Source organism: Acipenser ruthenus, chromosome 3, assembly GCF_902713425.1.
Source record: "Acipenser ruthenus chromosome 3, fAciRut3.2 maternal haplotype, whole genome shotgun sequence".
NCBI classification, from domain to species: domain Eukaryota; kingdom Metazoa; phylum Chordata; class Actinopteri; order Acipenseriformes; family Acipenseridae; genus Acipenser; species Acipenser ruthenus.
In genome coordinates, this window is record NC_081191.1 from 106114387 (window position 1) to 106129741 (window position 15355).

Sequence of the window (15355 nt, forward strand, 5' to 3'; positions counted from 1 at the left end):
TCAGTTTTACTTGAATTATCCTTCACTGTTGACAACGTAAGGTGTTAAAAGGGCTAAGGTTTATTGCAGAGATCAATCATGCATTTCAGAAGCCAAAATACTTTTATTGTAAGAAGTCAAGTAAAGAGAATAAAAAAAAAGTTCAGAATCAACAGATACATCATGAATGTTCAAGCATTTTTCCATTGTAGGCTTTTCAAAGGCTGGCTGGTCTTATGTGAGCTGGAAATATAGAAATGTTTAGTATTCAGTTAAGTGCATGTGTTTTGGTGTTTTTGTTGTAGTCTAGCAGTTGTATAATTAGTTTGAATTATTAATTTTAATGCACCGTTTTTACTGGTCCATAATAGTAGTAATTTGTTGCCCAAATCTAGAACATTTTGTTCACTGGGATTCGATCAGACAGATTTGTTTGTCAAAAGGCTACAGTACATCAATGTAAATTCTAGCATGCAGTTGTAAAACTATGGCCATAAGTTTTGCATCACCCTATATAATTAAATAATTTTACTTCATAAAGTAGAATGAAACCTGCTGAATAATGTTGCGTTAACATATTGAATTACACACCACTTTGTAGTTTTCCATATACTTCACGAAAAACTGAGAAATTTAAAAATGTGAAAAATTTCAATCTAACATGAAATACTGTACTACTATTATGATTTCTGGTAGATTTGCAATCTAATGTTGTAGTTTCTTTCATTACATAATGGTAAATAAAATATCTAAATTTTGTTTATAGTTTTGTTATTTTTTATTTTGGCTCAATCATCCTAAAATTCTAGGTGATGCAAAACTTATCAGGTAGACTATTAGACTATTCACTAAGCAACTCTTACATTTGCCTGTCAGGAAGTTTAACTGAAATTTCAATGCTGTCTTTCTGAGGAAAGCATTTATAAACATTAATATATATATATATATATATATATATATATATATATATATATATATATATATATATATATATATATATAATTTGAACCAGAAGCTCATTAAATATGACAATATTAGCAAAGAGATACAAACATAAAAATAGGTCAGCTATCATAACAAAGTTATGTATTCATTTAATAATGTTGTTGCATATTTGGACCTACACTTTAGGTTTCCACTTGTTTTGGCTAGGCAGGCAGAAGGACTCTTACTGCGTTCTGTAAACTAAGAATGTAGTGCCTGGGGTTAAAGGTCCTTGGAGTGAGCATTTGATTGCAAACAGCAGTCGTTTGTCAGTAATGAAGATAATGTTGCTATGTTAACCATCATTAATAGGCCAAGAGAGAAGTCATGCAGCCATGAATTACAAAACGACTTGCCTTGCTTGAGGCAGTTTCTTTATTTAACATTTCATGTCCTTTTTGTTTTCTTTCTCCCTCACTGTTTGGGTGCGTGACAGAATCTTAGGGGGGATTTGTTTAAACGTTCCATCAAGCATGTCACATTTTCTATTGCGTTTAATTCTCCCCCACCCCCAGTCCCATCCTGCAGCTTTTCTAGGTGTCTTTATGTCATCAATGGCTAAAGATCTGGAACACATGTTAATCTTGACTAATTTAGCCACTAATTGGTTCAATTAAGTAACTGAGAACTCGGCTGGAATGAAAATCAGAAGACTCCGTAGCTCTTCAGGACCAGGGTTGGAGACGTGGTAACGTGGTGACGTTTTATACACTATTTAAATTTTGCCATGAAATACATAATTGAAATGCATTGTTTTGTGTTTGCCTAGAAATAGACGAAGCCTAGTGAGCAGTCACTACTGAAGAGCCCCGTCTTCTATTTTTTCAATATTAGTTTAAGTACTTTCAGTATGCTCCTTTTCAGAAAGGAATACTATTTAATGTTGTTGTAATCGCATAACTTGACCCAAGTTAAAAAAAAAAAAATCCCCAGCTATGATCAGCAAAGAAGAAAAGCTGACATAAGGTGCTCTGAGAAGTTATCTAATTCAATTTGAAGACGCCTTCTCATTGTTATTGCCTAAAAATGCCTAAATTGAAAATAAAATAAGTTAGGAACTATCATCTTGCAATTAAAAGATTTTTAACAGGTTCCTACGATGTCGTGTACGGTGTCACCTCTTTCAAACTTTGCATATGATTTGTATCAAATTTTGCTTCATAATGGGCTTGTTTCTATCTGAATATCTCACTGAATATCTGAGCAACCCACGAACACATATGAGTGAGTTTCAACAGGGCTAATGGACCACCCTTGTATAAACTGTCCTTAAGAGTGCAGAAAATATAAACCGTGTTCACAGCGCTGTATTGGGGCATAACTATAAGAACAATTTAGGCTATGTAATAAAGCAGACAGATGGACACTCTAATGACATTTCTCGGATTTTTTTTTATAGCACAAATGCAGCTTCACAATCGGGACACTATTTTTCCCATCATAATGAATTATAAATTGCAACGCCAATTACATTGAATATAAGAAAAAAAAAATGCAATTCTCAAATCTGCAAAACGTAAGTGCCTAATTTTGAATGGTAATGCACAGGCATAATGGAAAATAGTGTAAAATGACTGCATCTGTATTTGTCTCCTTGGTGTTTTTTTTAAAAAAGCTTTTGTGCAAACTTCATGGCCGAACATATTTTTAAGAAAAATAAAAGCGTGTGAAAGAGTGGGCCGGAGATGTCCGCTCCAGCAACCACCCTGCTCTAGTGGAATTGGGCCACCAAGACCAGACTTGACCACCAACTTAAAAGTGATATTTGCCCACGCCAATGGCTCAAATAAAATAAACACTCTTTCTAACAGAATGTTTTAATTATTTGTTTATTTAGCAGACGCCTTTATCCAAGACGACTTACAGAAAATAGGGTGTGTGAACTATGCGTCAAGCTGCAGAGTCGCTTACAATTACGTCTCACCCGAAAGACGGAGCACAAGGAGGTTAAGTGACTTGCTCAGGGTCGCACAATGAGTCAGTGGCTGAGCCGGGATTTGAAACGGGGACCTCCTGGTTACAAGCCCTTCTCTTTAACCATGGGACCACCCTGCGGAGTGCATGCTTCACAATATGTGCTAATGTTCTTTAATAGTAGGTACAGAAAATGAAACCATGCATATTTAATACCAGGCACTCTTGCTACCATACTGGAAAACCTAAAACAAACTGCTGTTAACCCTGTGCCGTAGGTCCAATCAACCAAGTATAGCCTGTTTATATTACTGTGGCTGATATTATTGGATAATATTAACTCCGTCTTACATGTTGTAGTTGTTAAGTCATTTTAATAGTGTTGTGTATTGTCTCAAACTATATGAACAGCATCTTGTATTGAACAGCTGTTTATAATAATCCTAGATCTGAATCTAATATCAACATTAACAATACAAGACATCTTAAGTGAAGAAGGTTAGAATGGCATAGGTTTATTTTTTTAAAAACTGAAGCAGCAGGCAATTCTGAGGATAAGAGGCAGAAAACTGAACAGGGACTGTTAAGAACATGTGGTGTTTTCACAGGCATATGGTCTCAGTTGAAATATTTTAAATGTACAGCTGTCTGGCATACTGTAAAGTACTTCAGATATAATGAGGAGGATTGTCATCTCCTCACAAAAAAAACAAAAAACAGTACTGTTATTTATTCCAGACAATTCCAAAACCACTTTAAAATGGTCATTGACATGGTCTATTCTAGTTTTCAAAATGATTAATTTAGCTAGTAACCGGAACATGTCAACCCCACTACATGTAATAACATATATTTGGAGTCCTTTATGTAAATAAGTCATACAGTATGATGTATTATAGGTCCACTCTGTTGAAAGAGTTAAATATAACTGCAATTTTAAATATTTGATTACTCAGACATCGTTTTCTTTAAAATAAATAAATAAATAAATGAAATGGAAAAACACAAGATGATTTGCTATTTGACCATTGCTGCACATTAAAAACTACCTGAAGGGTACTGTATTTCCACAGATTGGTACTTGTATTGAATTTACTCGGTTTACTTTCATTACGCTGTAGTGATAGATGCGCAGTGGCTGCTGTTCCCCTTTTCTTGGTGACACTCGAGATACATTTACTAAGCTCTTCCTGCATTTTCTTGCTTCCACCCCATGTTTTTATTTCTGCTTTAGAAGTACCAATCGACTTTTACCTACTTTGAAAAAAGTGAAGAAAAATTAGCTGGAGAAAAAGCAAATCTATCCCAAAAACGAATATTATCAGATATTTTAAATAATATAAGAACATAAGAAAGTTTACGAACGAGAGGAGTCCTTTCAGCCCATCTGAGCTTCTCCGGTTCCTCATAGCTGATTGATCTCAGAACTTTGTCAAGGTGGGTCTCAAAGGATCCAGGTGTTTCTGCCTCAACAGCATCTCTAGGTAGCCCATTCCATACACTCACCACTCTCTGTGTGAAGAAGTGTCTGCTTCCCTCTGTCTGTCTCCACTTCATTTCCAGGTGTGTCCTCTGGTCCTGGTTTCAATACTTGGCTTAGTCATGGTTTGGGCTAACTAGGTCAACTCCTTTTAAAAACTTATTTGTTTAAAATTGTGTTTGTTTGTATTTTAGTTTAATGTTTTTTTTAGTATAGGATAATCAAAGCCTCTCTTTGGGCTATTTGGACAGCTGTTCAAGGTTACATAAATCTTATTGAGAAACATACTCATTTGACCTAGAGCCAGCATTATAGGGTGTGCTGAAATGCCATTTACTGGAATATCATTTGATAGTTTTAGTGAATGCACTTGTCTTGGTTTCAGTGACGCTGGGAGACAAGTATCAACAGGTTACAATATTATGCCTGATAGGGAAGCTAAGTGAGAATATTTGTATAGTTGTGTCTGCCTGTTGTAGGTGTGCTGTCTTCATCATTTACAGTACCTGTTTCTCAAACACATACATGTGACTAATGCCTACGTGGGCTGATTTATGTCATGTTTTATTAATTGGGATTTAACAAGGCATCATAAACAGATATTCTTTCATAGCCTATACTTATCTGTAGGCTATATGGAATATTACAGTAATTAAAACACAAGCAGACTCCTTTCTGAGACACTGCACTTTATTGTCAGACGTGACAGATTACTAATTGCTTTGTATACCAGTGTTGTGAATTTGAGGGTAAATTATAATTCGGGCATCTGATTTTCGGGTGAAATTGTTTTCCAAATTCGGGTGAATGCTTTTTTTTAAAAAAAATCGGATGAAATCGGGTGAAATTGGGTGGATTTTTAATATATAAATCAAGAAAGAATAAATATTCGGGTAGAAATCAGGTTTTATTTATAAAGAAATAAACACATGCTTAAGCACAAAGTGTTGACAACACAGTTGCCGTCAACAGTTTAAATCCCCAACGTATGTATATTTCCACACATTGGGGTAAGCAAACTTTTGATGACATCTATCTCTCTCCTCTCTCTTTCTCTCTCTCTCTCTCTCTCTCTCACACACACACATACTGTATATGGAGGAATTTCTCCATTCCAATTAAGTTTTATTTTGTAGTGGAGTTGCAAGTATAATTGCACACAGAACATACAGGAAAACTAAACAACTTTACTCCATGCTGTTTTACAAAGAGAAATGATCGACTGTTACATCTAAATGCTCATGCCTTAAACACACACTCATAAAACAAATAACTGGGAAGAAAAGTGTGCAGAAAAAGCAAAAACCTTAAAGCTATATTGCTGTAATTTTGAAAAATAATATATATATATATATTGCACTAAGAAGCCTCATTTTTCTAATAGGTAAATCAGCTTGCCGTCATCGGCGCCAGTTCTGCTCTGTTGCATTTGAATCGCAGACAACGGCACATGCGTTTATTCATATACAGTGTGTGCCTAATGTTTGTGTGGCAGCTTTAGACATGTTAATTTTTGTTTCTGTTTAAAAACATGCAGAACATTGAACACTTGTATTGCTATTCGTCACTCACTTGTTTTTACAGCATATAGGCCTTTTATCTGTATGGGAGAAAGAGAAAATAGGAAACCTGAGCTCTCAACATACGCATGTCAAACCGAGCAAGACAAGTTTATACTGGAAAATTCATATCTAGTTCACATTTTCTGTTAGCTTTTATGATTTACTTACTTCAAGTTAACCTGCATCCAGACCACACATTTAAAGACTCAAAGCACTTTATTCTCTGACTTTTTTTTTTTTTTTTTTAAGTCTTGCTTTGCAAGTCAAAACTTGCCCTGATGGCCTCCCTCAGCTGCATTTTACATCCACTTCAGTCATATCCCTACTGAAATGTGTTCTTCCTGTCTTATCAATACATACATAGTGTAGTACTAGTAAGTGAGGCACAGTAGCTTCCAGACTGCACTGGGTTCCAAGCCCTCCTACAGACTACCACATATTTCGTGGTATTAGCAACCTGTTGTAGTTAATCTGAAATTTGAAAACAAATGTCAGCACATTTGTACTATTTGTACAGCTCCAGTATTTCAGTTTGCTAAATAGAGCCATTCAAATACAAATACTTGTACAGTAGTTCCGTTTATCGGCCTCGGATCGCTAAATGTTGATTAGGCTGAAAAGTTCCTTATGAGCAAAGTAGTACAAGAGCTGATTAGCGAGCCCAAAGGACTCATTAAATGTGAATGACCAGAATCCACATAGATTACAAAAGAACGTTTTACAGTAAATGGCTTTTAGTTTAATTCCTGTACAGTAATGAGGCTCCTGCCACCCATAGCTCCATGACTGACAGCTGACTCTCTTGAAAGAAGACACACATCTTAAATTCCTTACTATAGTAGTTCAACCTCAGTTATTCTGAGTAAGTAGGAGAGTAGTGTTTAATGTTCATTTCTGCAGTGCCAGGTTTGAGCAGCACAGCAGTCCCCTTGCCCTTCATTGTTCAGAGCTAAAGTAATATTATGAGCACTCAATGCTTCAGTTCCGACTCGCTTATTTAACATTTATTAACATCAGCTTGATGCTACATGCTGGGATACAGTGGGAACAGTAGAAGTGCTTCCTGGCTCTGTATACCCAGGTGACTTTCTGGTCCCAAATTGTGGCTCCCATTATTGAAACACCTTTTCTTGGAACCCATGAGGATCTCTTTAGTTAATTAATGCATAAAAGGGTAAGCCAAGCGATTGAGTGGCTTGTTCATGTGACAGAAGTATTACATGCGAAATGGAGAGACAATGGGTGATGGAGTTACTGTGTTCCAACATTACGGTTAATGAGGAAGTGGTAAGAGACAAGGGTGTTACTGTGCTGCTGACAGCTTGTGTTTTAGATGTGCTCTGGCTGTTCACTGCGTGTCTGCCAACCTGGCCTTGAGACCAGGAAATCTCTTTTCAGCACCCAGTGTTGCACTGTGAATACAGATGAAAGATGTTGTGAGATGTTTAGTGTTTGCGTTTGTTCCTACTGTAGCGCATTGAAATGAACATTATACTAGAAAAAGTGTCTCGTTTTGGATCGTGGATTCATCTTGCTTATTTTTTTCACAGGTTCTTCTCAAAAAAAGTTTCATTCTATTAGTATTACATTATTTTCTATTCCACCTGTAGCTGTGGTTAGTCCCAAAGGATTTGAAAGGCTTTACCAGCATGTCAAATAACACAGACATTTACTTTTAACTAAACCTCATATTAATGTGGAACACATTTGAGTACAGTAGGTAGCAATGTGAATGTAAAAAAGACTTTGTAAAAGTAGAATGGCATCAGAGAATTGGTAAAGAGTTGCTTTTTATGTTTTCCATGACTGTTACTTAACATGAAGGTATCAATAAATGGCTTGCTTGCTTGTTCCCATGTCATGTGGATCTGCAGAACTGTGGCTCATAAATCTAAACCTTCTGGTGTGCATTTTAATGATCCAAACAGCTTAATTACCTCTCAAATTACCCGAGATACTGTAGGGTAAAAACCAGCAAAATACATGTTTTGTACAAAAAAAACAGGTGACAATGGAGAATCATGTCTTTTTTAAATTGATAAAAATGTTTATTTTTGGTGGGTGTTATGCAGAAGCATTGCTTTATAATAAACGTTGTCTTGTTTATACACACTAAACGGTGTGTAAGTCAATGACTGCCTCGTTTAGGATGCTTATTGTTTCACAGATTCTGATCAAAAAAAGAGTTTCATTCTAATAATATTACATTATTTTCTTTTCCACCTGTAGCTGTGGTTAGTCCCAAAGGATTTGAAAGGCTTTATGTCAAATAATACAAGCATTGGGCTCCCAAGTGGCGCATCCAGTAAAAGTACTCGCTTAGAGTGCAGGATGCGCCCTATCGTCTGGAAGTCGTCGGTTTGAGTCCAGGCTTTTCCTTTGTCGACCAAGGATGGGAGCTTTCAGGGGGAGGCGCACAATTGGCCAAGTGCCGCCCGGGGGAGGGAGGGTTTGGTTGGCCAGAGTGTCCTCGGCTCACCGCGCACCAGCGACCCCTGTAATCTGGTCGGGCGCCTGCGGGCTTGCCTGTAAGCTGCTCGAGAGCTGCGTTGTCCTCCAACGTTGTATCTCTTGGGTGGCTGCATGGTGAGTCCGCAGTGTGAAAAAAAGCGGTCGGCTGATGGCACACGCTTCGGAGGATAGCGTGTGTTTGTCTTCGCCCTCCTGAGTCAGCGCAGAGGTGGTAGCGGTGAGCTGAGCCTAAAAATAATTGGACGTATCAAATTGGGAGAAAATAATAAAAAATAATTGGCAACGACTAAATTTATATTAAAAAAATAAATAAATAAATAACATAATAATTGGGGAGAAAACAACAAAAAAACGAATTGGCGACTACTAAAATTATATAAAAAAATGTGTGTGTATATATATATATATATATATATATATATATATAATAAAATAATACAGGCATTTACTTTTAACTACACTTTTATATTAATGTGGAAGTAGTGGAACACATTTGAGTCCACCAAACGGTGCTTAAGACAGTAATTGGGGCCCAACAGGTGGTGCTGATGTGAAAATAGGTTAACATAGAAATGTCTTTATCTAGTTTAATGTTAGAGACACATTAAAAGATATTGCACACTCAATCTACACTTTGTCTGTCTACACTTTGTAAAAGGTACACTTAATAAGGTCTTAATAATGTTATTTAACTGTTATTCTTACTAATGTTACTGAATGGTACCGTTATAAATCTTTGTGGTATTATTATTATTATTATTATTATTATTATTATTATTATTATTATTATTATTTTGCATCATGCATTAAACCTCTTGACAAAAACTTAAATGTTAAACAGCTAAATTGTTTTTTCAGTTCTCAATGTGCTACCACAGAAGTGTATGAAGTACTCTGGTTTTTACTGCTGTTTATGAAGACTGGTCTTTAAAAAGCACCACGTAAGCAGACAAAAAAATAAATATTTCAGCACTTGCCAGAGGGTGTGACTGTGTACAGTAGTCTCATAGGTTTTCAGTTCACTTTTAGTTAAACAGCAAGGTGGTATAATTGAAGCAGGGGGAGAAAAGAGAAAAAAAAAATTAAATGTAGTGATTGTTTATTCATTCAGGAAAAAGGGGATTGATGATTTAGGCCAGGAGTCTTTTTTATTGTTATTCATCTCAACTATAATATTTGGTGTTCTCCTGATTTGGGTATTTGGAAGTTTTAATGTGTTCTGTATTGCACTAGAATTGTAATTCATTGCAAAATAACATTTAAAAACTAGTTATGGTTTTAGCTTAAAAGGTAAAAGTAAAAAAATTCCTTTACAAAAAATGTCAACTAAATTAACTTCAGTGGTGCAGTTTGAAGCTAGAAGTCGGTAAATGCCATACGATCCATAACTCGGCCGCACCAGGCTAGACTTTTAGCATAAATACTGAAATGTGATGGGCAGGGTAGCATTCAGTGATAAGGGAGCAATGAATATTTCAGAGGAAAGAGCATGTATTTTAAAACCATATCAATAACACATTTAGTTTAAATGCCAAGCCTTTGTTTGTTCTTACCACCTGTTAGGCTCAGAGACAGACTTGGTTACTTGCTTGCTGGGTGTCACTCAGCTCAAACAAAACTGTTTATTTAATACACACGGACATCTGCTACTGTACTTTTGTTTACTTTATTAATTATTGCACCGACTTAATTGTTTTTTGTTTTGTTTTTTCATACGTGATATCTTTGAAAGGGTCTAATGCAGCCATGAACTGCTAATCAGCTGCATTTGGTACTGAAATTTAACACTTTAAATTACACGACTGTGTTGACTATGACTGTTAAACGAATGTTTAATTATGAAAAAGCTGAATATTTAAGTAGCATGTTGTTCTTAACCACTGTAACAGCAGCGGAATTCACACCCTTTGATATTTTATTCAGTTAATTTACATCCATACAGTTCTACATTTTTCTTAATGTGATTTAACTTTCAGATATCCCCCTAGCGTTCCGAAAAGCCTATTTTCAAAACAACCAATCGGAACAAAATAACACTGGTGTTCTTCCAGGATACATACAAATAAATAGAAATTCTAATTCATTGTGGTGTAGCCAGCAGTCTAGCTAAGCTGCGTACCTGCCGTTTTTATTAAAAAATCCGAAATACACACAAGATTAATTTAATGCTTACAGATTGTCTACCTCCGCTCCCGCCGCCCCTAAAACTTAACAACTACATCTCCCAGAATGCAATGTCTTTAGTTAGTAGGAAATTGTACACAAGAAAAACCAAACCAACAAACATTATCCAATCTCTGGCTAGCCCTGTTGTATTTGCAGCCAATCACAGTAAGAATAAGAAAAAATCGAAGCGTAAACCACCCAGTCCGGCTACAAATCCAACTGGAACCATCGTCAGAGTCAACCACTGAAAAAAGGTGCATATAATATTAAACAAACTGTTTTATAACTTATTAATGCATATTTTATTTATCTGTATAGCTTTAAAGAACCTTGTAGAACACACGCCTGGTTGTACAGGAGTTCAAAGTAACATTGCAGTTATAATAGAAGGCTCTTTATTAATGCCTACCCCATTACCATTAAAGATTGTACAGTATTTAATCAAGATTACTCATGACTTCAAGGTAGTGTTGCATTTTAGACCCTGAAATACATTTTACTGTCAGTGTTTAAATTAGAGGGTACGTTTCTCCCAGACCCAAAATCTTATCTGGAGTGCTGACTATACCTGTATGTAGTAGTTTATTTATTTATTTATTTATTTATTTATTTATTTATTTTAAATCTATTTATTTTCTTTGAGTACTACTGCCAAAAATTATAAACTTGCCACACTGCAGACCCACATAGAATAATTTATTTTTTGAAATACAGATGATGGCTTTATTTTTTTTCATTACCCAATCAAATCATTCTGAGTGAAAATGGTAACCGCAGTTAACTTTAGTTCAAGTTAATAACAAAGAACAATGTTATCTTGTGTTATATAAGCCCATTAGGGGCGGTTTACACTTATTGGAAAGGTGAACATTACTGAAATAAAATTAAGTATTTTACTTGGGTTTTAACTAACAGTTTAAAAGGATCAAGTGTTTAAATGTTGTTGATTAATTTTATATATATGGCTCATCTGTGTTGTATATTTTGGGCTTTAACTGTTAATTAACAAACATTGGATTTCCAAAGCAAAGTTAATGCAAAGATGTGTTTCCTATCACACACAACCTGTTTTTCCTTTTTTTCATTTCGGTTGTCTGTTATGTGATAAAGTATTCCGCAGCATCACATCTATTGTGCAGACACCTTTGTTTCTGCACGTAGTCTACTCTGTGCGTGTCTATCAGCACACTTACATGCATAACTGGCAAGGGTTCAAGTTAGCCAGCTGCTACAGTACCCTGCTGATTCAAATTATAGACTTTGATCCCATGCAGACTTTATTAACAGTTTACTTTACATCTCTCTGTTTTTGCTGAAATAAAAGGCTTCTGAATTTAGGCCATTATCCTGCACATTCTTATCTGTGTACCTAACTAAATAAACAGTTCTGTTCATTAAATATTGTAGCACGTAATGCTGAGCTGGCTGCTGCTCAAGTAAACAGATTAATCTCACTACCAGTGCACTAGTATACATTCTGTTTCTTTATTACATCTAACTGAATAGATAATAGCATGTGTGTTACCAAAGCAAACTTTTTTCCTCAGCGCTTCAGAACAGCATTAGTTAAAGGGGTATTTGAGTATTCTCGTGAATAAATTACTTTTAAAAAGTGTCACAACCTCACAACCTGTGCATCTGTTATTTAAACCCAATCTCATGCTGGTGATTCTGTGTGTAAATAATGACTAGCTTAGCTTTTTTACAATCAAGGAGAGGAATCCTATTCTGCCTTTGTAGAGATCATACCGCTAATACCACTGGTTCCAAAGAAGATTTTCAAAACCTTTACTGATTAGAGTACACACATAAATAAATTGGTGGCACTAATTTGACAAATCTCTCACATTAGTTTGGGATTGAGGTTTTTGTGCAATCTTTTTTAAACAAGATTAAACTAATGATTTGGATATGCAGTAATCTGTTGTGTATCCGACTGTGGTGGCACCAGAGTAAGGGCAGGTAAGTAAAAAGGAAGATAAATGAATCCTGTTTTAAATACCATTATACACAGCTGTAACAATTTCTATATTCACATAATTATTGTTTTGAGATTCAGCTTTTATTGGGGAGCTTCCCTAAATCCCTTGTTTAGAAAGATACATGGTATCAATGCTTGTGACACGGTAGTCGTCTGCCATGTGGGTGCGTGCATTCGCTGTTGAGTGACAGGCAGGAGATCGAGACAGGGGTTGAAGTTGATATGCCCCGCAGATGAACAGGATTTATTTACATATCAACACACTGAACAGCTCACGTGACACTACCAGCAATGGTAGTGCTCGGAGCACATACAACACTGTGTACAAAAACTTTGGTAGGATCTAATCTTCTCTGTTCATAATAAAATAACGTTGCTGAAGAGATTGATCACGGCAGGTAAACGGTTAGGGCAGACGTGTGATGGGCGGATATGTAACGGATTACTGTAGTTCATGTTTCTGTTCTCCTGCAACTGCATTTGCGTTTTTTAACTAGCTATGTTTCATCACGGGGGGCCGAAGGGAGATCCCTTCAAGATACAAAATAAGTTTTTGGACGTGTGTATTCAAATTATTTGAGGCTGGTTTAATGCTTTACCTGTCTAAACAAGTAAAGGGACATATTTTAAAATTAGTAAGCCAGGTGTTGAAATCATTATTGCTGGAGGAGGTACTGTATGGGTTGTGTATGTTTTGACCTTCCGTCCAACTGCTGCTCAAATACCCACAATGCACTCGTATCTCCTGAGTGTAGAAAAACTGGTCTTAACTTTGAATGACCAGTTTACACAGCGTCACCTTGGTGATTTGTCTGATGTTAGGCAGTCAGTCTAGTTCTGTTTCTCAGTCCCATGTGATTGAACTCCGTTGTTTGTCTTACTTTTTTTATTAGTAGAACCTAGGCAAATGAACTGTCCTGGGCCCTCTAGCATTTAAAAAATAAAATAAAACTACCAGAAATTTGAGAGAGATTGTTGTTTTTATTTGACTGTTGAGGTCATACTGAAAGCAAGTCCGTTATCAGCTGGTTATACAATATGTACGCTGGCAGTGCAAACTTCCGCTCATGAGTACACCTGTCAGCAGCTCACAGCAGCACCTGCCTGCTTCACCTTCAGAACCAATCAAGCTGACATCTTATCTTCTGTTCTGTGCATCTACTCTGATGACCTATCATAAACACACACACACAGTGGTACCCAGAAATATTGACACCATCAATTAATTTCAATAATACTCAATAATAAATTAGAATGTGAAATTATATCTGAAACCACACAGGGTGTTACAGGCAGCACATCTTTTATACAAATTTAACAATTCGAACCTAAAAGATTTTAGTTATTTATAAATATTTTGTTAATCTCCTGCCCATTTGAAGTGTATGGTATCATTTGATAAGACCAGCCTAAATATCTACAAGTTTGTCATCTGAAGAAAGATATCTTAAAGAGTTTGTATTCAGTCTTTATTTTATATAGCGCCTTTCAGAGTGTAGAACTCCTGATTTTCCATTCTTGGGAATGGCAAATAACGTTTTTCAAAATGACCAATTCCATTTTTCAAAATGACCAATTCCGTTTTTACCAATTTATTAAGAATTAACAACGTAATTCGAACATAAATAAAATTTCTACATTAAAAACCTACTGAATTGTTTTTTTAAGACTGAGATACTGTAGTTTTCTGGAAAAATCTTTCTTAAAGCAGTCCACTAGTAACAATGTACTGTAGGTCAGTCAACAAATAACGGTGATATGAAAAAACAGCTTATTGCTGGCATTACAATATACAGACTAAAAACGAGGGGTGTTATTACAAAAATATACCATTTTCATATCATTAGAAATTAAATACAATGTTCAGGACACTTTTATCTCTTCCATCTGTAGTTTCATCTGCAACTGTACTTGCTGTAAAGCTGCTTGAATGTGTTTCTCGTATACTCTGGACAGGTAGAGTTGCCTCAGTTAGATCAGGGATCTTCAACGAGTGTTTTATTTATTCATTTATTTATTTATTTTATTTAAGGCCAGATTGGAAAAAAGTTAGGAGTAGGCGGGCCAGAGTATTTTACTCGCATTTTTAAGCAATAATAAATATTACATAACTTAATGTTCATATATTGAACAAGACTTACACATTTTACCATATGAATAGTACTTTAATAATAGAACAGTGTGAGAATTTAACGGAGTACCATTACAAACATTTTAAAATGTATTTGACATATTCATAGTATAACTAGAAGAGGTCAGCGCTTCTACTTTTGAGCTTCTAACTACTGCGCCCTCTGGATACATATTTCCAAAAGCTCCTTGTTTGGTTTCAAAATGCCTTTTCATATTTTATTGCTTAACTACTGACACACATTAATTAAACAATAAACACACTGCGTTCGGTACAGTTGTTAAAATAAATAAGTATGTTTTGGTCCACTCCTTGTTGAATCTACAATTTTCACCATTTTCTGTTCTTACTACTAGCTAGAATAGAGAGAGCCATGTTATACCAACACGAGTAGAAAAAAACAAAAAAAACGAAAAATCACTCTGAGCATGTAATATTATTAAGAAGTTAATGATAAATTAGAAATCAGTTATACCACCGTGCCGTTTCCTTGTGTTGAGCGGGTGACAGAATAACGGATTTGCGATAATAACTAAATAAATGAATACATAAATTCAATTAAGTTTTTTTTAATTGGGGGGGGGGGGGGGGGTTGACGATCGTTTTTTTCAGGTAATTTTCACTCCAAAATTATTCCACAGAATAAAACTCTCACAAAACATCGAGATGTTTTTTTAAGCAACTCG

The 15355-nt window shown here is 35.6% G+C and overlaps 1 protein-coding gene and 1 long non-coding RNA gene across 6 annotated transcripts in view; one reads left to right on the forward strand and one right to left on the reverse strand.

The window, feature by feature from the left end:
• LOC117394376 (unconventional myosin-X-like) overlaps positions 1–15355 on the forward strand; it is a 108519-nt gene that overhangs the window by 5817 nt on the left and 87347 nt on the right. The gene's annotated exons all lie outside the window — the stretch shown is intronic.
• Positions 5257–15355, reverse strand: part of LOC117394377 (uncharacterized) — a 33705-nt gene continuing 23606 nt past the window's right edge. For all 5 annotated transcript variants that reach the window (XR_004543378.3, XR_009324088.1, XR_009324084.1 and 2 more), the window contains exon 4: positions 5257–8619. This is a non-coding gene — a long non-coding RNA (uncharacterized LOC117394377). The remainder of the gene's footprint in view (positions 8620–15355) is intronic.